General features: G+C 46.5%; 6 non-coding genes and 2 pseudogenes across 6 annotated transcripts; 5 read left to right on the forward strand and 3 right to left on the reverse strand.

Moving 5' to 3' along the window:
• Positions 1 to 4,008: 4,008 nt before the first annotated feature.
• Positions 4,009 to 4,144, forward strand: LOC138227110 (U1 spliceosomal RNA; annotated as a pseudogene).
• A 635-nt stretch (positions 4,145 to 4,779) lies between these two features.
• On the reverse strand, positions 4,780 to 4,898 carry LOC138227113 (5S ribosomal RNA). Its single transcript, XR_011184835.1, has one exon. It is a non-coding gene; the product is annotated as a 5S ribosomal RNA (ribosomal RNA).
• Positions 4,899 to 6,705: 1,807 nt separating this feature from the next.
• LOC138227105 (U1 spliceosomal RNA) lies at positions 6,706 to 6,869 on the forward strand. The gene has a single exon (XR_011184830.1). It is a non-coding gene; the product is annotated as a U1 spliceosomal RNA (small nuclear RNA).
• A 635-nt stretch (positions 6,870 to 7,504) lies between these two features.
• Positions 7,505 to 7,623, reverse strand: LOC138227104 (5S ribosomal RNA; annotated as a pseudogene).
• A 1,286-nt stretch (positions 7,624 to 8,909) lies between these two features.
• On the forward strand, positions 8,910 to 9,051 carry LOC138227112 (U4 spliceosomal RNA). The gene has a single exon (XR_011184834.1). It is a non-coding gene; the product is annotated as a U4 spliceosomal RNA (small nuclear RNA).
• Positions 9,052 to 17,688: 8,637 nt separating this feature from the next.
• trnas-gcu (transfer RNA serine (anticodon GCU)) lies at positions 17,689 to 17,770 on the reverse strand. The gene has a single exon. It is a non-coding gene; the product is annotated as a tRNA-Ser (tRNA).
• Positions 17,771 to 19,393: 1,623 nt separating this feature from the next.
• trnar-acg (transfer RNA arginine (anticodon ACG)) lies at positions 19,394 to 19,466 on the forward strand. The gene has a single exon. It is a non-coding gene; the product is annotated as a tRNA-Arg (tRNA).
• Positions 19,467 to 22,155: 2,689 nt separating this feature from the next.
• Positions 22,156 to 22,228, forward strand: trnar-ccu (transfer RNA arginine (anticodon CCU)). Its single transcript has one exon. It is a non-coding gene; the product is annotated as a tRNA-Arg (tRNA).
• Positions 22,229 to 25,852: the final 3,624 nt, after the last annotated feature.

Below are 25,852 nucleotides of genomic sequence, written 5' to 3' on the forward strand. Positions count from 1 at the left end.
AGATGCCCTCCTCTCCTCCATCCAGTCCATCACGGAGGATCTGCAGCAGCTGGTGGGTGAGGGGGAAGAGGAGACTGGTGCATCGGCTGCACCCCTTTCCCCTCAGTGCTCCCAGGAGCTGGACTTGAGGAAAAGAAAAAATGACTCTGTTTTCTCCCCGAGCGAGGAGGAAGGAGAGCATGGCGATGGGGACAGCTGGAACCTCTCCACCCCTCCCTCTACCCCCTTCCTTGAAATGGACTCTGTGAACGCTTTTACTGCTGCCACCCTGATGAAGGCTCATTCAGAGGATGGCTGGCAGGAAATTGGTAAGAAGAAAAAGAAAAAGAAAAAGGTAACAGGTGAGACCGAAGAGAAATGTGTTTTGTAAAGACTGGTTCCACTTTCTTATGTAATATGGCTCTTAACATAATTTCTCTTAACACAAGAGGTATCAATGACAGAGTTAAATGCCAGTCTGTCTTTGATTACCTCCAGCAGAGAGAGGGAGATGTGTTGATGTTGCAGGAGTGTGCTTTAGCCTATCAAGAGAGGTATAAAAGTTTTGAAGATAGGTGGGATAAAGGGCCTTCTGTTTGGTCAGGGGACAATAACAACAGAGCCTCTGGCGTGGCCATTCTTTTCAAAGGATGGGCATTCAAATTGAAAAGTATTCAGAGGGTCATAGATGGCAGGTTGCTGTGTGTGGATGTGGAATGGGGGACCGTTAACCTGCGGCTAATCAATGTGTATTGCCCTACTGACGTAGGAGGAAGGGTGGAGCTACTCAAGGCACTCTCCCCCCTATTGTTATGCAGCACAGACGTGATAGTGGGAGGGGATTTTAATTGTATCTTAGAGCACACAGACAGGCAGTCTAGCTCGCCGATAAAATTGGATTCCAGCTCACTGGCCCTGCAAAACTTAGTTCAAGACTTTAAACTCTCAGACACATATAGATGTATATATCCCACAACAGCAGGATATACATGGTCAGGGAGGAATAGCAGCTCCAGAATTGACTATTGCTTTGTCTCAGAGAGAGTGAAAGTTGTTGGGGTCACTCTTCAGACTGTCTTCTTCTCAGATCATCAGGCTTTAGGGTGTAGAGTGGAACTCCAGGGCGGGACTGTCTTTGGCCCAGGCCTCTGGAAACTCAACACAAAGCTGCTAGAGAACGAGGGGGTAGTATCCCGCTACAAGGAGAAACTATCACAGTGGCTGTCCTTGCAGTGTCTGTACGGGTCAGTAGGAGAGTGGTGGGAGGAGGTGAAGGTGAGGACAAAGGCCTTTTTCATGGCTGAGGGAAGGAAGGCTGCTGCCAGACGGAGAGGAGTGCTAGCCAGGAAACAGAGGCAGCTGCAGCGTCTCTACACGATGCTGCACAGTGGCTTCGATGTGCTCGAGGATATCGCCCTTTTAAAAAAGGACATCCGGAGCATAGCCGAAGAAAGTAGTCGAGGAGTGCTGTTAAGAAGCAGAGTGCAGTTCTTGGAAGAAAATGAGAAGTGTACTCGCTTCTTTTTCAGGAAAGTGGTAGGCTCCAAGACTGTCATGGAAAGTGTAGTTGATGAGGAGGGACGAGAGAGAACAGAGCCGAGTGCTATCCTCTCCTGCACCGAGGCCTTCTACTCAAGACTGTACAGCTCTACAGAGGTAAAGGATGAAGATATTCATTTTTTTACCTCAAAGCTAGAAAACATTTTGAGTGAAGAAGATAGGGAAGTACTTGAGAGGGATTTGACAGTAGAAGAGCTGAGACAGGCTATGGAGAGCTTACAGAAGGGGAAAACTCCGGGTGCTGACGGGCTCCCTAAAGAATTTTATTGCACCTTTTGGGATCTGCTTCAGGATCCGCTACTGCTCCTATTCGAGGAAAGCTACAAGACAGAATTGCTGCCTGACTCCTTAAGAGAAGGCACTATCTCTCTCTTGTTTAAGAAAGGAGCAAAAAATGACATAAAGAACTGGAGACCCCTCAGCCTGTTAGGCGTGGACACTAAGATCCTGTCCAAAGCCCTTTTCCTGCGCCTACAAAATGTAGTGGCCTCACTGGTAGGGAAAGAACAGACTTGTGGGATAGCAGGACGCCTGATGAGCGACAACCTGGCCTTGTTGAGGGATGTCTGTCTGTACTCTGAGGATCGCTCCCTCCCTCTGTGCATTTTAGGTGTAGACCTAGAAAAGGCCTTTGACCGCCTAAACCGGCAGTACTTAACATCGGTACTTGAGCACATGAAGTTTGGCCCCATCATGAGAAAGTGGATTAACCTGCTGTACACAGGTAGCAACAGCAGAGCCATGGTTAATGGCAATAGATCACGCACCTTTGAAGTCTGTTCAGGGGTGAGGCAGGGCTGCCCATTATCCCCCTTGTTATTCGTTTTGGCTATGGAGCCCTTAGCCTGTGCCTTGCGCCAGGATCAGGCCATTAATGGGATACCAGTGCCTGGAAGTGGGGGAGGAGAGGTAAAGACATCTCTATACATGGATGATGTCACCCTGCTCCTCTCTGACAATGCCTCAATTAGCAGAGCTCTGCAGTGCTGTGATCGGTTCTCTTTGGCTTCCTCCGCAAAAATTAACACATCTAAGAGTGAGATTTTTTATCAGAACTGGAGGGAGCCAAAAGAAGGACATGATCTCAGGCTGCAAGAGAAGAGAATTAAGGTCCTGGGGGTGTATTTTGGAGAAGAGATGGGAACAGTAAATTGGCAGAACAAATTGCCAATCTTAAACAAAAAACTGATGCAATGGAAGGACCGAGACCTCACCATGACAGGGAAGGTGCTGGTCATCAAAGCCGAGCTCTTGCCTGTCTTGAATTTTCTGGCTTCTACCTTCCCAATCCCACACCGTGTTGCGGCGGTGCTGAGGAGATTGATGTTTCAATTTCTATGGGGTGGGAAGCAGGAAAGACTCAGAAGGGAAATAATGTACAGGCCGCTACCCTCAGGGGGGAAGTCTGTCCCAGATATTGCTACGAAGCTGCTTTGCATTTTCCTGGCCTCTGTGCTGAGAGGCTTTGCAACAGCACCTGCAGCGCGTACCTGGACTTATTTTTCCAGGCTCTGGGTAGGTAGGGAGGTGTTCAGAGTGTGGGGTGTCAGACCCAAGCTGGACGTCCCACTCTCTGACACATGCCCTGCAATTTATGGGACAGTTAAAAGTTTTCTAAGATCTCACCCAATTGGCCATATTCCCCTCCGAGATGTCAGCGTCCAAAAACTGGAAGATTTCGTAGCACCCCAGAACAATAGGCAGACCCCTGTGGGCATTTTAACATCAGCCCAAACAAGGAAGGTGTGGAAACACACATCCTCTAAATTTCTGTGCAACATTCACAGAGATTTAGCCTGGAGTGTCGTCCACCAGTGCTTACCGGTACGAACTTTCTTGTACCGTAGGGGCCTCACCCCCAGCCCTCGCTGCGTTAGGGTGGGCTGCGGCGAGGAGGAGACTGTGACCCATCTCCTGTGGTCCTGCTTTTTTGCTAAGGCCTTCTGGGCACAGTTTGAAGATTGGTTGCAGGCTCTCTCGCCCCAATTTACCCTGACCGCTGCTTTCATCATATACGGCATCTCTCCTGTCAAACTTCCCCCTGACGTGTTTGACAGGATCTGGGCCGTGGTGAACAGTGGGAAAGACGCCCTGTGGAGAGTGAGGAACATGGGGCTGTTCAAAGGCATCGAGGTCCCAGTCAAGGCAGCAGGTAGCCTGGCCCTGTTCATCACCCGAGAGAACTATTACCTCAGAGATCTGTGGAGAGAAGGGAGGGAGGAAGCAGAAAATCTGTGGGAAATAGAGAGCATTGGACAGTATCTCAAGAAACTGTGAAAAACATTATCATGTTTAAATAAAGAATGTGATTTGCACCAGAAAAAAAGAAAATTGTTGCTATGTAACTGTTACCGTGTCAAAATGTAATGAGATGTGATCATATATACTGTTTTAAGTATGTATATTAATGTAAAGCTTTCTGATTTGTGATTTCCTGTATTTTTTTGTGAAAAGAAAATAAAGTTCTTAAAAATCGAATCGGTTCGCCCAGGGCGAGGCTCGGCCATTGCACTCCGGCTGTGCTGACCCCTGCGAATTCCCCAAATGTGGGAATCTCGACTGCATAATTTCTGGTAGTGGGGGACTGCGTTCGCGCTCTCCCCTGATGTGCTTGGTCCAAAATCAGATACGGGAGGGTTAGGACACCACGAGCTGCGTGGCTGCGGAAGGATCCCGGTTGACAGGAGTGGACGCCGCTGCTGGTTCTCGCTGGCTTTTAGTTAGGGGTCCGGAGAAGCATCTCAAGCTAGTTCCACTACTCCTTCCGGACGTTCATTCCCTTTTCAAAGTCAGTCGTTTTGCTGTAGTCTGCGTTCTTTAGGCTGATTATCGAGGTTAGCCTTTATTTGGTCATGGGGGGCCTCGGTACTGTATGCTGAGTCTAAAGACAGTTTCACCCGTTTTCTGATTGCTCGGTTCTGTACCAGTGCAGACATGTCAAACAGTGAATGGCTGTACCTCTATTGTATCCGTGCTCAATGAATGAAATCGGTAACAAATGAATATATGTCTAGTTATACGAAAAACGAGTGGTTTATCGACTCATCTTCATTTGCATATTTAGAGGCAGCTTCGATATTCGTTTTACAGACGGGTTTTTTTTTTTGAATATGGATCACACACATGCCACAGCAACAAAACATCTCTAGAGATGAGGCTATAGATCACCTTTCCATCCTGCAGGTTTTCCTCCCAAAGCCTACGGCACCAAGGGCGACCCCTGCTGGCCGGGAGAGCAAAAGCTTACAGCACCTGGAATTCCTAGGCAGTCTCCCATCCAAGTACTAACCAGGCCCGACGCTGCTTAGCTTCCGAGATCAGACGAGATCAGGCGTGTTCAGGGTGGTGTGGCCGTAAGCGAAAGCCCTGGCGCCTGACTCGCTACTTGAAGCTGTGTGTGGCGGGGGTTCCGTGCCCCCCGAGCGGGACTGAAGGATCGTTCGTGTGCAACTCTTTGGAAAGGAGCTGCTTTCCAAATCGCATTGCGTGCCTGGATGTTGGCGAATGCGCTCCCTTGTGTTGGCTCATCCCGCACTGGAGGAGGACAAACAATCTGCACGGAGGAGCACCAGGCAAGTCTTCACCAGACAAAAACCTCCAGTGCACAGCACTCTGGAAACATTTTGGGGCTTTCGCGTGTTTATTTCAGCACGTAAAGCGCACCGGTCCAACACGTCGGCCGGGCGCGCGGCGCCTCCGCCCTCTTGTGGCCTTGCGGCGTCAGAGCAAGAGGCTCCTTCTCGCTGCCCTTCCGCTGTGTTGCAGGGCCCCGAGAGGGAACCCGGAGCGCCCACTTTGTGGGGGGCGGGGGACCGCGTTCGCGCTCTGCCCCCGGTCTCTTGCGCGAGTACTAAATCTCACGGACAGGGGGGCCTCGTCATTGATTGTTACAGGTGAGACGGGGATTAGGAGGAGACCCCGACTGATGGGTAAAGGGGAGCACTAACACCAGAGGGACACCCCCGGCGTCTCTTTTTGAGAGACGCCCTGGGGTTTCCTAATGGCCAAGGAGGGTCGGGACCTCGGTTTGACGCCTCCCGCGAAGGACGGCACCTGTTTGTGCAGCAGAGTGTCGCCATCAGGAGGCTGGGGCGTAAGAGAGCCACACAGCCCGCAGGGTGAGCGCTCCCTACTGGTCCCAGTCACACCTCTTGCAGGAGCAGCAGCAACCGGAGCTTTTCCGGGGTGGAATCTCCCATCCGGGTGCCGGCCAGGCTTACACCTGCTGGGCTGCCCCGGGGGTGAGCCCAGTCGAGAGTCGCAGGGCCAGATCTAGTCACCGGGGAGAAACGATACAAGTGAAGGATTGCTCGGCTCTCGGCACTTGAAAAGACCGACAAATGTCTTGTTCCCGCCGGAGCTGAATGTACCCGCATGTGTGGTGTCGTCTTCTTCCCCCGCCCCGCTGTGTTTGCTGTATTGTCTCTGAAGCCGGCCCCCCCGAGACGAGACGGGCTGTTCCTTTGCCCCAATTAACACTTTACAGGTGCCATTCCCCGGCATTGTGGCCATTGTCGGTGCTCACACGCGATAAGATAAGGCGGAGGAGAGCGGGGCATGCCCAGCGGCAGACATTCAAGGAGGGGGCAGTGCGAGGTGAGGTGAGGTGCGACACGCCGGAGCCCCGACGCAGCTAATGCGGAGCACTTGTTGGACTGGCATCGAAAGGACGTGTGCGCACGGAGCGAGCCTTCCCTGCGGCGGAGCGCGGGAACTTTCTCCCCCCCTCCCGCTGCAGGAGTTGTGTGCACTGCAGCGGTGCCGAGAGAAAAGCACAGAAGGCAGCAGGCTCTGGAGAGCAGGTAAGAGACGGAGCCTTGTGGGCAGGCGAGCAGGCCCGTTTTTTGGAAATTGCTGAAAAGGTTTGTTCGGTGTGTGGCAGGCGCACGTCGCGAGCTTGCGTGGCGATCTGCCGGTCTGGAGTTATGCAAATGAGGCCGAATTGCATCCCGGGACATGCTGCGAATCCGCAACGGCGACTGCAGATGTGTAGGAAACGGCGCGCTCGTTTTCTCGTTTTGCCCACACTTTTGAGTGTTAGTGTGGCGTGTGAGTGTGTGAAAGAGTGGGCCCAGCAGGAGGCGGTGGCGTGCGGGGCGAGGAGGTGGCCTAGGCTGCGCGATTTGTGCTGTGGGTGCGGGCCGCTTGCAGGGGCCTGTTTAACTCATACTTACCTGGCAGGGGAGATACCTTGATCAAGAAGGAGGTTCGCCCAGGGCGAGGCTCGGCCATTGCACTCCGGCTGTGCTGACCCCTGCGAATTCCCCAAATGTGGGAATCTCGACTGCATAATTTCTGGTAGTGGGGGACTGCGTTCGCGCTCTCCCCTGATGTGCTTGGTCCAAAATCAGATACGGGAGGGTTAGGACACCACGAGCTGCGTGGCTGCGGAAGGATCCCGGTTGACAGGAGTGGACGCCGCTGCTGGTTCTCGCTGGCTTTTAGTTAGGGGTCCGGAGAAGCATCTCAAGCTAGTTCCACTACTCCTTCCGGACGTTCATTCCCTTTTCAAAGTCAGTCGTTTTGCTGTAGTCTGCGTTCTTTAGGCTGATTATCGAGGTTAGCCTTTATTTGGTCATGGGGGGCCTCGGTACTGTATGCTGAGTCTAAAGACAGTTTCACCCGTTTTCTGATTGCTCGGTTCTGTACCAGTGCAGACATGTCAAACAGTGAATGGCTGTACCTCTATTGTATCCGTGCTCAATGAATGAAATCGGTAACAAATGAATATATGTCTAGTTATACGAAAAACGAGTGGTTTATCGACTCATCTTCATTTGCAGATTTAGAGGCAGCTTCGATATTCGTTTTACAGACGGGTTTTTTTTTTTGAATATGGGTCACACACATGCCACAGCAACAAAACATCTCTAGAGATGAGGCTATAGATCACCTTTCCATCCTGCAGGTTTTCCTCCCAAAGCCTACGGCACCAACGGCGACCCCTGCTGGCCGGGAGAGCAAAAGCTTACAGCACCTGGTATTCCCAGGCAGTCTCCCATCCAAGTACTAACCAGTCCCGACGCTGCTTAGCTTCCAAGATCAGACGAGATCGGGCATGTTCAGGGTGGTGTGGCCATAAGCGAAAGCCCCGGCGCCTGACTCGCTACTTGAAGCTGTGTGTGGCGGGGGTTCCGTGCCCCCCGAGCGGGACTGAAGGATCGTTCGTGTGCAACTCTTTGGAAAGGAGCTGCTTTCCAAATCGCATTGCGTGCCTGGATGTTGGCGAATGCGCTCCCTTGTGTTGGCTCATCCCGCACTGGAGGAGGACAAACAATCTGCACGGAGGAGCACCAGGCAAGTCTTCAGTGCACAGCACTCTGGAAACATTTCGGGGCTGTCGCGTGTTTATTTCAGCACGTAAAGCGCACCGGTCCAACACGTCGGCCGGGCGCGCGGCGCCTCCGCCCTCTTGCTGCCCCTGCAGCTGCTTCACTTTTCCCTTTAGTTGCCATCGATTTTTTTGTAGTGCTATACATATACGATTGAGGTATCTTAGAGTTCTCCTTCGAAGACCCAGCACTCTCTTTTCTTTTCCCAGTGTTACTCATATCGGACTTTTTAAACCTAAAAAGGTTTTTTTTCTTTCAATTATAACTGAAGTTTAAACAACTAGTGTTAAGTCCTTATTTTTCTGTAGTCAAAAAAAGCAAAAATTAACATTCAGGTCATGAAAAACTCAAAAAAACTCCCCAACCACTAAACTTTACCTCCCACCTGAGCGCCATCTTGAACGCCCCTACCACCAGAGAATGCTCACGATTTCGGAAGCTGTCTCCGGGACGTGCTGATTCCACACATCCTGAATAAATCATGATATTGTTAGTTGCTGTAGCTAGACGTTCAAATGAGTTTCATGGCCAGATGGACTGTTTCCTCCAGCGGTATAATATTGCAGTGAGACAGCACTATGCCTGCAAGACTATGTCACGCTAAACGCCACAGATTGTGTTTGTCCGTTTGTGTCAGTCGTCCCGCAGCCACGGGAAGTGGGACACAAACATGCTGCAATGCTTTCAAGACGTTAGGATTTGTTTGTGCAACATCCAAGAAGAGTACTTGTGGCTTGAATGTGAACTGTACGTGCCCGCCCCCTTTCCTCTGTAGTGCATGAGTTCCTCCCGGCATGCCCTTCGTCATTGTTCTGTCATCTTGTATTTAAAGGGTTGTATTTCTGCTGCTGAAAATAAGCAACGGTTTTCTCACAACGCCCTTTGTTCCCAACGGAGCCCTTGTCTGTCATGAAATTCTTCAAAACCTCAAGCTAGAAGAAGAAGAAGACGACAAATATGAAGCGTTATAGCAACGACATGCCATGAGACGATCGATAACGATTTCCATAGGATCCCCGCGGTTGCCTGGCAACCGTCAGCTTTGCGCAGTGGCAGTATCGTAGCCTGTGAGGTTTAGCCGAGGCGCGATTATTGCTAGTTGAAAACTTTTCCCAATACCCCGCTTCCGCCGGTTTGCAATACAATCGGCGAGAGCAATTTTTGACAGTCTCGTCAGAGACTGAGCAAGGTGTTTAAAGACAGATTTGGTCACGGTGATATCATGGTAGAAAGAAACGAGCTTGTTACGTCTCAACAGAAACGCTCTTTAGCTCTTTCAGCTTTATGCAGAGAACGGCGTCTGTCGAGATTACTTTTGTGTCAGCGCGAAACGCCGTGTGCTGTCAGTTTGGTTTCATATTGCTCGTAGCGGCGCCTGGCTTTTGTCTGTCAAACGTTAGGTTGCGCTTCTTCATGCTGCATCGTCGGCATGAGTGGAGCATTTTAAACGTCTGTACTTACTGCGCCCCATAAGAAATCGTTTGTCCCCATTCAAAAGAGATTGTGCGATGTCCTGCAGCGTTCGCAAAGCAAACCTTTGACAGTTTGAAAAGAGGAATTTATTCTGCTTCCTGTGCGTGCAGTAGTTACAAAGTTGAACGTCTTTACACGATCTGCTGCAGTTTTCAGTGGGTGGGCTTTGTCAAATGGCTTGGAAAAACGCACTGTGTTTCGGCTCGGGAAACATCATGAGCAGTGTCCTGCGTGTTTTCTGTGTATAGCTGTCTTTTAACGCATACAGAATTCATTCGAAATCATTGATTTCTCCAATTAACAAGGGTCCCTTTTTGAACCTGCCAGAAGCATTCTTTCAATGTAACAGATTTACTCCGGGGAAGGGCAGCATGACATTGAGAGTAGCTCAAGCTTTCGGCACCTTTATCTGACTGCATGTATGCAGACACTGCTCAGAATCCCCTGTAAGGTTCTCCTTCAATTCCGTTTTGCAGTGCTTTAGCTCTTTCAAAAGGCTTCGCTTTGCTAGTCACAATCCAAGGCTCATGACAGCATTTGAAAACATTCGCAACTGCGTTGGCCGGGAATCGAACCTGGGTTAACTGCTTTGAAGGCAGCTATGCGCAACACTGGCTCGCTCCAGAATAAATCTCACGTCGAGGGCATATTTTTTTCCATTTTACCGTGAGTCGGGCTCAGCTGCACAGAGGAGAGAGCAGAGCAATGAGGTCACGGGGACAGGGGAGTCACACGCTAGCGGTTTGAATACGCGGAAGATCACTGAGGGATCCACAGTATATGGACCCTCCGTGCGCCATCAGTCCACACTCCGGACTCTGAATCCTGCCATCCGAGTTAAGATCTCGGCGAAACCTGAGGCGCAGTTCCTTCTTAAAACGTAATCTGGTGAGCATTTCTAGAATCGTACTTGTATAGATGCAGCCTTTAATGTGTTGCTAGGTTAAAATTGATGACTTCTTGTATTTCAGTAGGCAACTGCCCTCTTGATTTCGGATTTAATTTCTTTATTACAGGAGCGCTTTTATGAAGACAGAGTCATGTTCAGGTACTTTGCTTGATGGAGGAAGCTCATTTCAGACTCTGTGATCTGCTCACCTGGAAAGGTCTGCTATACTACTACAAGAGAGAAGTAGAGTCTGGAAGAAGGGACAATTTTATGATGCTTTGGAAGATAATGTTTTTTTTTCTTATACTGAAAATGAAAGGTAGTTGTTTCTATATGGACTCAGTCTTTGGAATTTGTATATATATATTTCAGTGATCCCTCAGCCATTCCTTCTGTATTGTAATTCAATTTCTCTTTTAAAATTCCTTCCCCACTTCTAGGACCTGCAGTTGCTGAACTCCACAATGGCTTCTATTGGAAAGTCTGTGACTGAGACCAAGTAAGTGTTCACTTTTTTATGAAACCATTATTTATTTAGGAGCAATGAGCAATTCTTATATAAATGCAATAAAATCATTATGCTCAAACTATGAGAGAGAAAATTAAGGATAATTTAAGAAATCAGTCTTAGCTTGTTTCTATACACAGATGGTATTATTTATTTTCAAAGGAAACCCGCGAGGATTCCCCTGGTGTGCAAGATGTGCCTGAATACTCTTGATCAGCTTCCTGCTCACTTGAAGAGGGCGTGTATGAAGCACGCCACGGCAGAAAAGATCAGGATGGCCTCTCAACAGGCGAGGGAGGACATGATGAATCACCTGAAGAACGGGGTCATCGTGGATTACCACAGAATAGAGATCGTGTCTGGTGAGGCAAACAGGATAGTGGTTGTAAGACTGCTAGAGTCCTTGGGCCTTTTTGTACATGGGAAGCCTGAAGACACATTGGCAAGGTGAGATATTTTTAATCTGTAAGGCTTCTGTAGTTTCTTTTTGAAATCATTGTTACAACATATTATGTAAAAGCATGTTGAAAAGAATCTACCTGCATTCCAGCGGCCCTGAGCAAGAGGCCGCTGTCCAGGAGGAAGAGATGCCAGAGGCTGCTCTAGAAACTGAAACAGAAGCGGATAAGGAAGGGGAAGATGTGAGCTCTGAAGAACTCTATCAGCAGTAAGACTTTTTATTTTTCAGATGTATCAATTTTTTACTAAAATTCTAATTTGTCTTATAGGTATAAAATGTTTAAACCGGTGTTTTATATCCTTACAGGCCCTGAGTAGTTAAAAAGTATCAGCAGGCCGGAAGAGAGTGGCCCAAGCTGGACTCTATAGAAAGCACTCCCTGGATGCTCCTCTCCTGATTGGATTCAAACAGTACCTTACCAAGGATCTGGGAGTGGCAAATTATTCTCAGGAGGTATTTATTTTTTAAAGGCATTTAAAATTAAGCAATGGTATCTTCATTGTAAATGTTTTTATTTCTTAGCTTAAAATTCACCCATGTGAAATGATGTCAGCCATAAACATCATGACTCTATATTTCCTACCTGAATCTATTCTACTTAAATTATTACATTATACACAATTTGAGTTCATTTTAAAAAGTTAAAGGTAATGAAAGGAATGCATTTTCATAAGAAAGATAATACCGATATGCATGTGATAATCTTCCTTATATCATGTAGTGCATCATTTGGACACTTTGTGGGCTTCAAATACAAAGAAAATCATGTTCTATGGTACAAGATAAATACAAAACTTAAGCTTTTATTTTAATTAGATTTCTTTATAAAGCATAAGCAATAATTTATTACATCGCTTCTTGAATTAAATCTTTTGACAAGAGGTAAGACTTCTGTTACATTTAAACCCATGTTTAGCTGTGTTTTTTAGATTTAACTGAACCAATTTCTGTGTGTGATAATGTCCTTGAATTCTGACAACATCACACTAAATTACATGATATAAAACAGCTAATGTTTCTAGAGATAAAGTTTCTGAGATGCTTCTAATTACTTTTTATTACCAGGGACAGTTTAATTCACCTTGTACAGTACTGTAAGACCAAGATGCTTTTTTTAAAAGTTATTTAACATTTTATAGAACTTTGTCTACTATGGCAACATGATGTGCTTGGTGAAACTTGGAAAAATACTGCTTGGCCACTTATCTTAAGATAAAGATAGGATAAAGGTTTATCTTTTGCACCTACCTGACCCCCAGGGAAGGCCAATGCTTTCTAAGTTGATGGTTCCCTACAGTAGACTGTACTTTAATTTCAAAGGTAATGTATATTGACCCAAATCAGTTTTGGAATCCAATCTACTGACGAGATGGAGCACATCCTTTTTTCAGGATTTTAGCATCATACGTTTGGTATATTTAGTCCCTAATGCTGAAAGAAATGATCATAGAACATTTGGACACTTTGTGGGCTTGAAATACAAAGCAAATCATGTTCTATGGTACAAGATAAATACAAAACGTAAGCTTTTATTTTAATTAGATTTGTTTATAAAGCATAAGCAATCATTTATTACATTAATATATGTGAAAATAACATTTTAGCATCATACGTTTAGTATATTTAGTCCCTAATGCTGAAAGAAATGATCATAGAACATGACATCTAACCTTACCTGCGGTGTTTTTAATCCCTATTGCTCAATGCACGGTGAAAGCATTCCATACATGTGTCTGACAATGAGGAATGGGCCCCTGAGACAGTCATTTGCCTGTTTCACAAATGATCGTATTTTACTAGAGATTCTGTTTGGGATTCAAATGTGCATTCGGACAGCAATCCCTTTCAAGAAATGATACGTTCTGGATGAGGTCAAAGGTGCTGGAACACTGTATCTAGGATGTGTTTGCAGAGACTGTGTGTCTCCTGCTTCAACGCAGTGATAAACAGATGTGCTCCTTTAATTTATTGGTACATGCCCAGGGCAGTAAGCAGTCTGAGGATTTATTTCCAGATGGCATAGAGCAGTGAAGCAGTGAAGTAGTGCAAAACACTGGATCATTATATTATTAGAATCTATTCTACTTAAATTATTACATTATACTCAATTTGAGTTCATTTTAAAAAGTAAAAGGTAATGAAAGGAATGCATTTTCATAAGAAAGATAATACCGATATGCATGTGATAATCTTCCTTATATCATGTAGTGCGTCATTTGGACACTTTGTGGGCTTGAAATACAAAGAAAATCTTGTTCTATGGTACAAGATAAATACAAAACTTAAGCTTTTATTTTAATTAGATTTGTTTATAAAGCATAAGCAATCATTTATTACATTAATATATGTGAAAATAACATTTTAGCATCATATGTTTAGTATATTTAGTCCCTAATGCCAAAAGAAATGATCATTTGTTTAACATGCACAGGTCTGTCTCAAAGGATGCAGTACTCCTGAAGGGTCTCAAACCCTACATTTTGGATACCTAGCTGTATCCCTCACATGTGGCACCTCAGAATGACTTCTAACCTTACCTGTGGTGTATTCAGTCCCTATTGCTCAATGCACGGTGTACATACTGCATACATGTGTCTTGAGAATGAGGAATGGGCCCCTGAGACAGTCATTTGCCTGTTTCACAAACAGGGACCTGGACCTAGACCTGGCCCGTACGGGGCTCAAACCCGCGACCTTGGCGTTATTAGCACCACACTCTAACCAACTGAGCTAACCAGCCTCACGACAGTGCTCCTCTCTGTGTTGCAAAAAATCAAACTCAGGGAATTTTGTCCTCCTCTGAATAGAAAGCTGTGTAATTCAGTGTACGGGCTTTCTCGTGCACTTTCATGGTTCTTGTAACCCAAATCCTACACTGGCCTGAAGTGCCCCCCCATTTCACAGCATTTTTCAGCTGATTTAAAATGTACCTAAAGGAGAAGCATTATTGAAGACCATCACTTACCAAGAGCTTTTGTCAAAGGTTTTGGTGGTCATTTTGAATGACCACAGAGCGCTGTGACCTCGGTTTTACATCTCATCCAAAAGACAGCACCCTTTTACAACACAGCATCTCCGTCACTATATTGGGGCATTGGGACCCGCACAGACCTCAGGGTGAGCGCCCCCCCCGCCGGCACCATTAACACCGCTTCCAGCTGGAAGCTTTGTTTTTCCCTGTAGCTCATCCTCATCCAGGTACTGACCTGGCTCACACCTGCTTAGCTTCAGTGGGTTTTCAGTTGCGAGTTGCAAGGGGATGCAAGTGATGGAGCCGCTCGCTGCAAAAGCCACTGCATTGGCCGGGAATCGAACCCGAGCCTCCCGCGTGGCAGGTGAGAATTCTACCACTGAACCACCAATGCTCACTGCCTGAGCCTTCAAAAAAGACGCTTTTTTGGTGCTCTGTGCAAAACGCGTCGACATCTGCTTCCAGCTGCAAAATGCCATTTGCGGACGCTGAAGAACTTATTTCCAAGGCAGCGGGTACAAGCGATTGGGCGTTTTAAAACCACCAGGAACAGCAAAGAGGCGCGCTTCTTTGCTTGTGCCGAAACACACCGACTGAAGGCGGACAACGTAGTCGGCAGGATTGGAACCTGTGCGGGGAGACCCCAATGGATTTCTAGTCCAACGCCTTAACCACTCAGCCACGACTACAGCAAGCCCCACCGCCGCTGCGTTCTTGCTACAATCTTACCTGGATCGCGAGGCGCCGGCGGAAGCCTATTTCAAAGTCGTTCTCCGTTTCAAAAAAACATTTCCAAAATACAAGCCTTGCAGACAGACACGCCTCAGAGGACTTAAGGGTGGCTTCATGTCGGAATGATAAAGTCTCCCCGTCCGGACATGAAAATGCCACTTTGTTACACACAAAAAAAGAATCAACAACAGAGAAATGCCCACAAGCATTTGAAAAGCCGCACCACGTCGCACTTGAAATAGCTCTTACATTAGTGGTAGACACAGGAATCGCCTTTTTATTTACGCTCTTACCAACGCGATGGAAAGCAAAACAAAGCAAAGCAGAGCAAAACAAAACGAACAAACGAAAACCCTCACGTCCTGCACTTGCATATAACGCCGTTACGTGCCCAAGCGGTATTGTACGTCATCCTAGCACTGCACCCCGGGTCGTACGGTATATGGGAACGAGCACACGCCACGAATCGTCTCGAATCACTCCCTACAGCTGTAAGGCGCCTTGAAGCGTGCACCCCCAACATTCTTCTTTGCGCATCTGTGAAAGGTAAACTCTTGAGCAAACTCTGAACCAGCTCTAAGGAAACTAATCCGATTAGACGTTACTTTGACTCATCTTCTTACGCTCAGTGCCGGATTGCTCAAACTCCAGCTAGGGTTAGGGTTAGCATTCCCACGCTACTTAGACACTTTGTTTACGCTCAGTGCTGGATTTTGGGAACTTCAGGACGAGTGGGAATTTTCTCCTATCTGTCCATTCTGTTTTGTTTTGGAGACTCTTGGCTGCCTATGTTGTTCAGTGCAGCGTGAAGGAAACATTTTCCAAAACTGTGTCAGCTCAAAAGTTGTAAGAAAACCTCTCCAGGTGCTTTAACTCTCTTCATTTTTGTCATTTAATGTGACACTCGATGTATAACTGGAGCCTCACTTATGCAAATGGTGAGGCTCCAGTTCGACACCCAGTTCCACACCACTTTACAGTATATGACAAAAGCATGGCAGACTGTGCCGGACCAGCTGGTAACTTCCGCTTATTTTGACCATATTAAACATTGGAAATCTTCCCACTTGCATTTGTGACACTTGATTTTGGCTCCACCTAAGACACTCTTAAATCTTCAAACACTTTTCTCTTCTCTCGCAACACACTTGTCTGTCGGCACTATGTGGCAGCGTTGCATGACAACCCATCTCACCACGGAAAGGAACCTAACAGCTTTGGTAAGAGAGTAGAATTACCTGAAGAACTGCTTTCCATGGAAGCAGGACCAAGCGATGTAGCATTTTTATAGTACCAGGAAAGGAGAAGCGGCACTTCGCCTTTGCTGCACAGGCACAAGGTGATGTGCGGCAGACACCGTAGTCGGCAGGATTCGAATCTGAGTGGGGAGTCCCCAATGGATTTCAAATCCATCGCCTTAACTACTCGGCCACGACTACAGCGAGCTCGCCGCCGCCGCATTCCTCCTATAATCTAACACGGAGTGCGAGGTGGCTGCGGAAACTTTATTAAAGTCGCTCTCCGTTAAAAAAAAAATACCTTTCACAAGATACATGCCGGCAGACAGACACGCCTCAGAGGGTTTAAGGCTGGCTTCACGTTCAAATGATAAAGTCTCCCCGTCCGGATGTCAAAATGCAACTTTGGCAGACAGAAAAAACATCAACAAACCACAAATGTGGACAAGGATTTTACAAGCTGCACCACACTGCACTTTCAAAAGCATTTACATTCGTGTTAGACGCAGGAATTGTCTTTGTTTTGCGCGCTTACGAACGCCATAGAAAACGAAACAAAACAAAAGCCCTCAGCTCCTGTACTTGATTATAATGCCGTTACGTGTCGAAGCAGGAATTTACGTCATCTTACCACTGCAACATGGGGAATAGAGGGAAATGAACACACGCTACGAATCGTCTCAATCACTCCCTAGAGTCGTAAGGCACATTGAAGGGTGCACCCCCATCATTAATCGTTGGGCCTCTGTAAAAGGAAAGCTGTTGAGCAGTCTTTGAAACAGCTCGGATGAAACACTTGATTGTTTCCATGTGCATCTGGAGCCCACTTCTTATTTTCACTTCACGCCGCCCAAAGCATTTCTAAAACAGAAGATTCGCGTTTGGGAATGCGCCCTGCCCTACAAATAAAACAGGTCTACGGGTCTGAAACCTGCTCCACGGAAAACAGTTCTGTTGCGCTTTTGATCAAAGGGAGATTCTCTGTTCTAACTTTTTGATTACATAACACCCAAAGGGGCTTCTTTGGAGCTGGATTCCAACCAGCATCCTAAAGTTTCTTGGCGGTATCTTTTACAGTCCTCTGTTCGGTCGACAAGGAACAGAAGGGGGCAGCTTTCCTCACACATACAGTGCAATGTACTGTAGTGTTCCTGTTCATTGAATTCGCAGTTCTGCATCAGACCTCTAACTCGTTTCCTTAGCTTGGATTTAAGCCACGAAGCAGGCTTCTACTGTATAAACGTCTAGAGGAATCACAAACTATTTGAGAGGCCATCATCCCAGGGGGAACTGACAAAGTCTATCCCTAAACACCTAGCGCAGTCTCTCGAGAGACTGTCAAAAATCGCTTTCTCCGTTTGTGCTGCAAGTAAGTGAAAACGCGGTCTCAACCCAGAGCCACTTGGCAGCAGCGGCACGTAAATACTGTTACTACCACTGCTCGATACCAACGTTAGCCTACTATACCATGTTCAGCCACCGCTAGAAAATGTAAGGCTCTAGTACTGGAGCAAACAAAAGGAGAGCCAACGTCAAACGTAGAGAGCGACGAGGATGGGATTCGAACCCATGCATGCAGAGCACAATGGATTAGCAGTCCATCGCCTTAACCACTCGGCCACCTCGTCGATGAAACTGGGCTGTCCAGACATGGGTTGGCGCGCTCCAGATGATCTTTTTCTTTTTTTTCCCTCGTACTCGAGGGTCATTTTCCTGTTCCACATGCGATTTCAACATTTTCCTTGCGAGATGTCAAGCCAGCAAGCCACTGCTGTGGTTCAGTGGCCAGTGTGGAGTTCAGTGGCCCTGTTGTACACAGAAAGCACATTGAGCTCCTTGGACATGAAAAGTTCCAGATAAAAGCCATTTGTCATCCTTTCTCTTGGTGTCGATGTTGCTATTGTATGTAAAGGTGGCAACTTGCTCAACGAGCAGGCGGAGCACACACCGAATGCAGATGTGTCTGAGTGGTGTGTCCAAGTGGCTGCAAAAGGACAACACTCCCGGGGCGCCGTGGCTTAGTTGGTTAAAGCGCTTGTCTCTTAAACAGGAGATCCTGAGTCCGAATCCCAGTGGTGCCTTCTTTGTTCTGTTTTCTCGAACAGAACTGGTCCTTACAGACAACCGCCTACGGCTAGACTTAATTAAATGCAAGTATTCATTTCCTGTCTTTAACGCGACTTGTTTTTCTTAAAATGGATGGAACTTGCAAAACATGAAATACAAACATTGCTAATCAGCGCTAGCGGCTGGCAAAAAAAAAGAAGTCAGCAATGTTTTTTTTCTTTAACCTTAACCCTGCTAATGGAGAAGAGTTAAACGACCGAGTCTATGCAGCTTAAACGGTGCTCATGTCGGGTTCTTAGCTGAAAGGGTGGTAAATCACGCTCACCCCAGTCCTTAATCTTTTAAAAGGATACAAAATTGAACCTAGTCGCCACATCACATACATCCTGTTCAACGATAAAAAGGTGACATCTATCCTCGATCCAGAGTAAATCCCACAATGAGGGCATATTTTTTTCCACTTTACCATGAGTCGGGCTCAGCTGCACAGAGGCGAGAGCAGAGCAATGAGGTCACGGGGACAGGGGAGTCACACGCTGGCGGTTTAAACACGCGGAAGAAAACTGAGGGATCCACAGTATGTGGACCCTCCGTGCGCCATCAGTCCGCACTCCGGACTCTGAATCCTGCCATCCAAGTTAAGATCTCGGCGGAACCTGAGTCGCAGTTCCTTCTTAAAACGTAATCTGGTGAGCATTTCTAGAATCGTACTTGTATAGATGCAGCCTTTAATGTGTTGCTAGGTTAAAATTGATGACTTCTTGAACTTCAGTAGGCAACTGCCCTCTTGATTTCGGATTTAATTTCTTTATTACAGGGGCGCTTTTATGAAGACAGAGTCATGTTCAGGTACTTTGCTTGATGGAGGAAGCATATTTCGGACTCTGTGATCTGCTCACCTGGAAAGGTCTGCTGTACTACTACAAGAGAGAAGTAGAGTCTGGAAGAATGGACAATTTTATGATGTTTTGGAAGATAATGTTTTTTTTTCTTTGAAATCGAAATGAATCAGAATATCAGTGCAAAAGACAAACTCTTGGTTTGGTTTAAAGAGATATGGTTTTAAAACAGACAAAATGTAGAAAACAGGTGTTTCTCACTTTTGGAAAAGAATGGACCGGGGGTAATATTTTACTAGGTGCAGTGCTCATCTCACTGGGTTACAGTCCTGTAGTGTCACAGCAGGGCCAGTGGCGCAATGGATAACGCGTCTGACTACGGATCAGGAGATTGCAGGTTCGACTCCTGCCTGGCTCGGGTTGTTTTTAAACACATCGGGCTACTCCCTAAGTAGTCTGTGCTACTTACTGCATTGTAATCGTACCCAGTAAGATATTTCCTTCATGTAAATGAACTGCACCTGACAGCTTTAGAAAAACACCTGGGCTCAGTACGGTGCTGAGAGCTTAGCGTTGCTGTTCTAATTAGCACGCACTGCATCGGCTATGAGCCCGAACTTTTCAATTATTCCGATCAGTAAGTCAACACGTAGTCCACATGAACGGTAGAAATATTCTCTTGTCTGTCTCTTGTTTGTATAGAACTGAATGTCCCTGACAATGTACTGTTAGTTTTAATTGAAGAACGGCATTTGTGTTCAAATATACCAGACAAGTTTATGTAACTGCTCATGCGACACTCAGTTGTAATTAGTCAAGAAAAAAAAGTCGAACAACAGCTGCGGGTTTGATTCTGAACGTATGAGATTGCAGCGCCTTTTACTTCCATTGACAAATGATAGAGATTCGAAGAGAGATCCTTCAGACCAGCAAGCAAACCCACGGCTTTTTCGGTTTTCTATCTAGGCAACGTTGGTGTCTGCAATAGCATACATGAAAGCGTGATGCAATTTCTGTGGCTACATTTGTTGCACGTCATGCACAGTAAGAGTGTTTCTAACACCAAATAAAAAGTCAACAATTAGCGATCACGCCTTCTCCTCAGTTAACCCACTGAAACCCTTGCTGTTAACAGTTCTTTACTGCGTGCTTTACCAGCACCTACATATCGTGTCGGTTCTTTCAGCTTTATTCATTAGGTTTTCAAAGGCATAAGTAGAGCACCAGAGGTGCGAACGCAAAATGTGTGGTTATCTGAAGAATTGCTTCCCATGGCGGCGGGTCCAAGTGATTTCGCGTTGTTATAGTACCAGGAAAGGAGAAGCAGCACTTCACTTCTGCCGCGCAGGCACAAGGCGACGTGCGGCAGACGCCGGAGTCGGCAGGTTTCGAACCTACGCGGGGAAGCCCCAACGCATTTCGAGCCCATCGCCTTAACCACTCGACCACGACAAAAGCGAGCCCGCCACCGCCGCATTCCTCCTATAATCTAACACGGACTGCGAGGTGGCTGCGGAAACCTTTTTAAAGTTGCTCTCCGTTAAAAAAAATACCTTTCACAAGATTTGTGCCGGCAGACAGACACGCCTCAGAGGGTTTAAGGCTGGCTTCACGTTCAAATGATAAAGTCCCCCAGTCCGGATGTCAAAATGCAACTTTGGCAGACAGAAAAAACATCAACAAACCAAAAATGTGGACAAGGATTTTACAAGCTGCACCACACTGCACTTTCAAAAGCATTTACATTCGTGTTAGACGCAGGAATTGCCTTTGATTTGCGCGCTTACGAACGCCATGGAAAACGAAACAAAACTAAAGCCCTCAGCTCCTGCACTTGATTATAATCCCGTTACGTGTCGAAGCAGGAATTTACGTCATCTTACCACTGCAACACGGGGAATAGAGATGTAACGCAACGGGGGCTCAGGCGGGCGCCCTTGCCGCATCTGGTCGGCCCCATCCCGACTGGAGGCTCAAACCCGGGACTTCCGCGTCTCTCTGCAGCGACCTAGCCCCGTGAGCTAAAGAGAGATCTCTCCACAGCCCGGTAGCTGTGGTCCTGCTATCACAGGGAAGGGCGGTGACGTCACCCGCTCTTGTACGCCGGCTCTTACACAGTGCCTGTCGGCCGTAAGCGTTACAGAGGGAAATGAGCACAAGCTACGAATTGTCTCTAATCAGTCCCTACAGTTGTAAGACGCTTGGAAGCGTGCACCCCCATCATTAATCTTTGCGCATCTGTGCAAGGTAAACTCTGGAGCAGTCTCTGAAACGGCTCAAAGGAAACACGTGATTGATTCCATGAGCATCTGGGGTTCATTTCTTATTTACATTTAATTCAAGGGAAAGGCTTGGGTCAGTTTCAGACGGCCTCCAACAGCGAGATTCAAGCGCCCCACCTTCAGCCCAATCTGCGCCGCCAGAACGCCAACGGCTCCTCTGGTCTCCGGGGTGCGGTTGTGACCCCGTAACCTAAAGTGTTGGTGGCAGACAAATGGAGACTAACAGGTGATGTCCTAGGACATGACTACATTGTGACACTCGGTTGGGATGGTGACCATTGCTTGGAAAAGAGTGCGAGGCCCCTTTAGAAAAACATTTTGTTAACAGGCATTCTGCCTCAGCCTAAACACCTATAGCTTGCAAAGCGCATGCTATTAGACAGGCACCTCTGCAAGACCTTAAGAGTCTCTTAAACTAGTGATAGTAAGGTGTTCCCAATGGGCGATGTTTGGCTTTCAAATCATCTCTCTGTGGAAGCGCCGAGATGCAGCTGTTTAAGGCTTAGAAGCAGCTGACTGTTTCACTACCTAGCTGATTACTGTCAGTCAGGGAGCTCAGAAGTGAAAAGCCTGTCTGAGAGACAATTCGCCGTCGATCAGTTCAATATGTTCCGTACCAGCTCGGCGCACCTGAGATCATCTTGGTAGCCGTGTAGCTCAGATGAGTGAGAGCGTGTGTGTGTGTACCACCGTGATTGGATGCTGGTCCGTCTCAGGTCACAGTAAACCTTCTGCTGCCTAACTTTCCTAATTTTGGGGATCCCTTTGAAAAAGCAAAGGAAAAAAAAACTGGCTCTCATCAGCGTGATCGACCCAACCCAGTGTGTCCCAGTGGCCTAATGGATAAGGCACTGGCCTCCTAAGCCAGGGATTGTGGGTTTGAGTCCCATCTGGGGTGCTCCTGTCCCATTTTGAGCGTACAAATGTCCTTGTGATTTGCAAAGCTGCAACCCCACCTTACTCAGTGAGCGTCTCTGCTTTTCTCTCACATACAGTTGGGAGAAAAACTTTTGTAAACAGCCCTTCGGAATGATGTGGATTTCTGCATGAATGGCTCCTAACATGTGATCTTATCTTTATCTAAGTCATAATAATTAATAAAGAGAGTCTGATTTAACAAACAACACACGCCCAACATTTGACATTGCTGTTTCTTTATTGACCAAATGGTTTAAACAATCAAGGTCATTGATGGAAAAAGTATGTGAACCCTTATATTAAGGAGCTAGTGGAACCTCCTTTATGACAAAAACCTCAACCCCCACTTTCTGTAGCGGTTGGTCAGACCTGAGCAGCGGTTAGGAGGTATTTTGGCCTATTCCTCTATGCAAAACTATTTCAGTTCATGTATATTTTTGGGATGTCTTGCGCTGAACGGCCTGCTTCAGATCACGCCACAGCACTTCAATGGGATTGGGGTCAGGACTCTTACTTGGCCATCCCAAAATACGGAATTTCTTCTGTTTCAGCCACTCTGTTGTTGATGTACTCCTTTGTTTTTGTCATGCTGCATGACCCAGCGTCTTTCGAGTTTTAGATCACAGGCAGACACCCTGACATTCTGCTGTAGATTTTCCTGATACATCTTGGAATTCATCGGTCCCTCGATGATTGCAAGCCGTACAGCCTCCGCTATGCTTCCCAGGTGGGATGAGGTTTTGGAGTTGGTATGCAGTGTTTTGTTATCTCCAAACATAACGCTGTGCACATTTACCAACAAGTTCAACTTTTGTCACGTCTGTCCACAGAACATTGTTCCAGGAGTTGCTGTGGAACATCCATGTGGTCTTTAGCAAACTTGAGAGGGGCAGTGGTGGTTTTTTTGGGGGGGAGAGCAGTGGTTTCCTCCATGGTGACCTCGCATGATCACCACTCCTGTTCAGATTTCTTCTTATGGTGGACTCATGAACACAGACGTAAGACAAAGTCAACCACCTGTTCGCTAGATCCCATCCCCACTCAGCTAGTCAAAGATTCCCTCGAGGGACTGGCAGGACCTATAATTAGTATGATGAATGCATCGCTTGCGTCAGGCATTGTACCTGATCAATTTAAGGTAGCGGTTGTTAGACCGCTCCTTAAGAAGTCAAATTTGGATCCACAAGTTCTTAACAACTACAGGCCTGTCTCAAAGGTCCCATTTCAATCTAAAAGTCTTGGGAGAATAGTTGTTGCCCAACGTCAATCGTATCTGGATTCAAATAATATACTTGAGAAATTTCAGTCTGGTTTCTGAAACTGCATTAACAAGAGTCATAAATGATATTCTCTTAGCTACTGATGCGGGGAATGCAACAGTGCTTGTGCTTCTAGATCTTAGAGCTGACTTTGACACGGTTGACCTCTCTGTTTTGTTACACAGGCTTGAGTTTGAGGTTGGCTTATCTGGAACCGTCCTTCAGTGGTTTACTTCACATTTTACTCATCGTTTTCATTATGTTCAAATATCTAATAATTGTACTGCTTCATCAATGTCACGAGTTCAATTTGGGGTACCAGAAGATCAGTGCTGGGACCAATATTGCTCTCTCTCTCTACATGCTGCTGCTAGGTAGGATAATATGAAAAAATAATATGAACTTTCATTCATATGCTGATGACACTCAAATAAACATTTTGTTTACACCAAACGACAACTCTTCTATTATCAGTTTAGTTAAATGCATTAAGGAAGGAAATACTTGGATGTGTGAAAACTTTTTGTTACTCAACTCTGAGAAAAATGAGGATCAGTTGATCGGAGGCAACAATACTGATAGGACTACTATAACTTCAGCACTTAACTCAGAGGATTTAAACATTTGCCTCAAAAAGACAGCACGTAACCTAGGCGGCATATTAGACACAAGGCTCTTAAAAACTTGCATTGTTAAGTGCCTTGGGACAACCTTGTTGTGAAAGGCGCTATATAGAAATACATTGATTTGAATTGAATTGACAATGTAAAATGTTGTGTGTGTTGTTTGTTAAACAAGACTGTCTTTATTTATCAAAAAATAAAGGAATTTGCTAGGAATGCAAACGTTAGGTTGCGCTTCTTCATGCTGCATCGTCGGCATGAGTTGAGCTTTTTAAACGTCTGTACTTACTGTGCCCCATAAGAAATCGTTTGTCCCCGTTCAAAAGAGATTGTGCGATGTCCTGCAGTGTTCGCAAAGCAAACCTTTGACAGTTTGAAAAGAGGAATTTATTCTGCTTCCTGTGCGTGCAGTAGTTACAAAGTTGAACGTCTTTACACGATTTGCTGCAGTTTTCAGTGGGCGGGCTTTGTCAGATGGCTTGGAAAAACGCACTGTGTTTCGGCTCGGGAAACATCATGAGAAGTGTCCTGCATGTTTTCTGTGTATAGCTGTCTTTTAACGCATACAGAATTCATTCGAAATCATTGATTTCTCCAATTAACAAGGGTCCCTTAAAAGATGAGTCAAAGTAACGTCTAATCGGATTAGTTTCCTTAGAGCTGGTTCAGAGTTTGCTCAAGAGTTTACCTTTCACAGATGCGCAAAGAAGAATGTTGGGGGTGCACGCTTCAAAGCGCCTTACAGCTGTAGGGAGTGATTCGAGACGATTCGTGGCGTGTGCTCGTTCCCATATACCGTACGCCCCGGGGTGCAGTTCTAGGATGACGTATAATACCGCTTGGGCAAGTAACGGCGTTATATGCAAGTGCGGGACGTGAGGGTTTTCGTTTGTTCATTTTGTTTTGCTCTGCTTTGCTTTGTTTCGTGGTCAAGAGGCGTAAGGTAAGTCGTTATCCAGGGAGAACACTGGTGGCAAACAGTCCGAGGTGAGAGGCGAGGTCCAAAGTCGAAAAGGCAGAAGGGGAGTCCAATATCCAGAATAAACGAGGTAATGGAAAAAACGCCAGGAAGAGCTCTCAAGGAGTAGACTCAATACCAGTGGGAAGCAGGTAAAGATGGTAAAAATAGCACTGCGTACCGCACGGTGGAGTGTGTGCAGGTGGGTTAACTCGTGCGGCGGCGTTTGTTAATAATCACCCGCTGCTGGTGCTGTTTAGATTGCTTAAGAGTTGGTCTTAACTGCCTGGCGGTCATGACAAGCTCCTCTTTAAGCTGTGGTTTAGTTTTGCATTCATGTGTTTCTAGAGCAGTTATTTATGGGGGTGGGTGGGTCTTTCACAGAGGCTCAGGACAAATCCCCTGCATGAAAGTCTACTGTGTGCGTACAAACAGGTCAAGAGCCAGGCAGGAGGACAATGGACAGAAGAAGCAACGAACTAAAAATAAAAGAACGAATATGAAAAAGCCACCATCTTTTTCTTTTTGACATTTTCCGACTTTCATGCAAGCCAGGACAAAGTTGCTCGTAGCTACTTGTGGATTCAAATACTCTATCGAGTGCTTTGATGAGTTTTTGCAATTTGATTGTCGTCCTGTCAGCCTGTTTCTGTTTTTTTTTTCAACCTAGTGATGGAAAGTTAGAGGGAAATGATGGAGCAATCAATAACCGCTCCGGAAAAATGGCAGAAAGAAATGGCCCGTCACTAAGGACATTTGTGAAG

Source organism: Lepisosteus oculatus, unplaced genomic scaffold (assembly GCF_040954835.1).
Source record: "Lepisosteus oculatus isolate fLepOcu1 unplaced genomic scaffold, fLepOcu1.hap2 HAP2_SCAFFOLD_239, whole genome shotgun sequence".
NCBI lineage: Eukaryota > Metazoa > Chordata > Actinopteri > Semionotiformes > Lepisosteidae > Lepisosteus > Lepisosteus oculatus.